Below are 3772 nucleotides of genomic sequence, written 5' to 3'. Positions count from 1 at the left end.
GGACTTCACCATGATAAGAAGCTTCTGCACAGCAAATGAAACAGTCAATAAAACTAAAAGGCAACCTACAGAATGGGAGAAGATATTTGCAAATGACATATCAGATAAAGGGCTAGTATCCAAGATCTATAAAGAACTTCTCAAACTCAACACCCAAAAAACAAATAATCCAGTCAAGAAATGGGCAGAAGACATGAACAGACATTTCTCCAAAGAAGACATACAATTGGCCAACAGACACATGCAAAAATGCTCCACGTCACTTGGCATCAGGGAAATACAAATCAAAACCACAATGAGATACCACCTCACACCAGTCAGAATGGCTAAAATTAAAAAGACAGGAAACAACAAATGTTGGCAAGGATATGGAGAAAGGAGAACCCTCTTACACTGTTGGTGGGAATGCAAACAGGAAATGGTATGGAGGTTCCTTAAGAAGTTAAAAATAGAGCTACCCTATGACCCAGCAATTGCACTACTAGGTATTTACCCCAAAGATACAAATGTAGTGATCCAAAGGAGCACCTGCACCCCAATGTTTACAGCAGCAATGTCCACAATAGCCAAACTGTAGAAAGAGCCAAGATGTCCATTGACAGATGAATGGATAAAGAAGATATGGCATGTGTGTGTGTGTGTGTGTGTGTATATATACACACACACACATACATACATACATACACACACAATGGAATATTACTCAGTCATCAGAAAGAATGAATACTTACCATTTACATTGATGTGTATGGAACTGGAGGGTATTATGCTGAGCAAAATAAGTCAATCAGAGGAAGACAATTATCATATGGTTTCACTCATATGTGGAATATAAGAAACAGTGCAGAGGATTATAGGAGAAGGGAGGGAAAACAATGGGAAGTTATCAGAGAGGGAGAAAAACCATGAGAGATTCTTACTATAGGACACAAACTGAGGGTTGCTTCAGGGGAGGTGGATTGGAGGATGGGGTATTTGGGTTATGGGCATTAAGGAGGGCATGGGATGTGATGAGCAGTGGGTGTTATATGCAACTGATAAATTATTGAACACTACATCTGAAACTAATGATGTACTATATGTTGGCTAATTGAATTTAAATAAAAATAAAAGAAGAGAAGTGGGGAATAAGGAGGATATCAATACTACCCTTCAAACAAGAGATACTAGAGTATGGAAGAAAGAACACTTATCAGCTATGACAACTGATGCAAGAGAAAGTCAGGATTTACTTAGGATTGTTTTGAAAAGATACCAAACATACAGGAAGTTTATTTTACTATGAAATATGTGGGGGCGGGGGGAGTGCAGTGGTCCAGAAGGCATCACAGAAAGGTCTGGGATTGAGTTCAGCTGAGGTACACTCAGAGCAGTGTGAGAATGAGATGTCAACAGATTAGTTAGAAGATTGGCGAGATGGCTCATGCTTAAAGGATTAGAAAAATAAGAGGCGAGGATAACCCTGACAGGCTCTGAAGTCCCCATTTGCAGAGTACACCTGTTTTGGTGCCAGGACTGACCCTCAGGCTGATTGCTATGTAACCTGTCCTAGACTCCAAGGCAGGAAGAGCCAGGTCCAGCCCTCAACTATGGCTAGAACTGAGCTCATGGTAGGTGCTGGACTTGGCTCTTCCTGTCTTGGGGTCTAGAAGAGTTTATACAGGAATCATCATGAGTCCTAGAAGAAGGTAACAGGATTTCCTAGAGAGTCATTAGTTCCATGTGTGGGGCAGGAAAACTCAAAAGGGAGGCTGAGACAGCCTGCTATTGTCAGAATGTAAGAATGCTTTCAGAGGTAACTGAGGTAATATTTCTTAAAAAGTAAAGATAATGAATCCCTGCAAATCAATTAAAAAATACAAACAATAGAAAAATGAGCAAAAGATTTGATCAGACAGCTCATGAAGAAGACATATGAAAAGCCAGTAAGCACAAGAAAAGATGCTTAGCATCTTTTGTCATCAGGGAAATGAAAACTGAAAACCACAAAAAAAATACCCCTTGAGTCATTAAAGTTAAAAAGACCAATATACTCAAATAAAAAATTAAAAAAAACACCCAAATGTAGCAAAATATTATTAGCAAATCTGGGTAACAAGTATTTGAGAATTCTTTACTCTTTTTTTTTTTTTTTTTTTTTAGAAAGAGAGCAAGTGAGCATGAGTAGGGGGGAAGGGGGAGAGGAAGAAAGAGAATCTTAAGCAGGCTCCATGCCCAGCATGGAGCCCAATGTGGGTCTTGATCTCACAACCCTGAGATCATGACCTGAGCTGAAATAAAAAGTTAGATGCTTAACTAACTGAGCCACCCAGGTGCCCTGGGAATTCTTCACTCTTAATGCAACTTTTCTCTAAGTTTGAAATTATTTCAAATTAAAAATAAAAAAACTATACCATGAAACATGCATAAAGTCTCCTTGGGGAAAAACAAAAGGACTGATAGTGAAAGTGTTGGCAGGATACAGAACAACTGGAACTCTCCTACACTGCTGGTAGGAGTGTGGAGTGCTGAAACTACCTTGGAAAACTGATAGTTTCTTATAAAGTTAAACATAAAAGTTCCTTAAAACCCAACAATTCCACTCCTAGGTATGTATTTAAGAGACAAGAAAATGTAGATACACAATTGCAGCTTTATTCATAATAAACTCTACTGGAAATGGCCCAGGAGAATGTTTAAACTGGCATGATACAATACTATCCAACAACAAAAATATACAAACTACTGATATATGCTATACTGATATAAAATTATTATCCTGAGTGAAAAAAGCCAGACTCACATGAGTACATATTATACAATTCCCTTAACATGAAATTTATTAACAGGCAAAACTTGTCTATAGTGACAGAAACCAGCACAACAGTGGTTTCATCTGTCAGGAGATAAATTGATTGGAAAGGAGCACAAAGAAAGCATCATGGGGTATTAGAAATCTTCTACCTTGATAGGGATGTAGGTTAAAGCCCAAGTGCCAACAATCTGAACACCAAAAATATGATCATGATTATTGTCAACTAGAACCATAAGTCTACAATGATGTAAAATGGTCAAGAACCAGAAAGTATGTTTTAAAATGACATAATGACATGAATTGATCACAAAATGCAAGTGTGAGTGCAAGATGTTGGACAGATGACCAGCCACCAAGACTGAAGGGGAAGACTATGAGAAAATGAGTGTCTGATGATGGTCCTTAGCCCAACATCAGAACCACCCAGGGTTAGAGGATGTTAAATTAGACTCAGTGTGTGGATTGTGGGGAAATAAGAGTTTCTAGAACACTGCATAGGTGGAGGAGAACATATTTTCAAGAACCTGCTACAGACTGTTGTCTTCCCATAGATTAAGATGTCGCCTTGCTGATCTTGGTTCAAAGATGGGAGGAGACAGGAATTCCACATTGGTTAACAGCAGAAGAGCTCACCTCATACTAACTCTCCTGCTGATAATTATAATTCTGGAAAAACATAGAAAAAAGGTGGTTTGAATTCACTGGAACTCCATCAAAAGCAGGCAAAAACTGGAGAAGATATGACCTTGAAAGAATGGAAACATATTGAATGAGCTCCACATTTAGTTGGCTTTTCCGCTGAAGCCTCTTCCATTTGCTTGATGAACTGGACATGGAACTCAAGCAGAAGGCTATAGTCTTACTGGGCTGAAAATTGAGAGGAGAGAGGTAGGGTGGCTACAGAGGCTGGAAACTGAGGAAACATGAGAGAGGAGAAAGCCCCAGTGAAGTAGGCTCTGAACCTGCAGATAAATTGAT

This window comes from Mirounga leonina, unplaced genomic scaffold (genome assembly GCF_011800145.1).
Source record: "Mirounga leonina isolate KUSES-001 unplaced genomic scaffold, KU_Mleo_1.0 Mir_101609, whole genome shotgun sequence".
Classification (NCBI taxonomy): Eukaryota; Metazoa; Chordata; class Mammalia; order Carnivora; family Phocidae; genus Mirounga; species Mirounga leonina.
Note: the sequence above shows the minus strand (reverse complement) of the source record.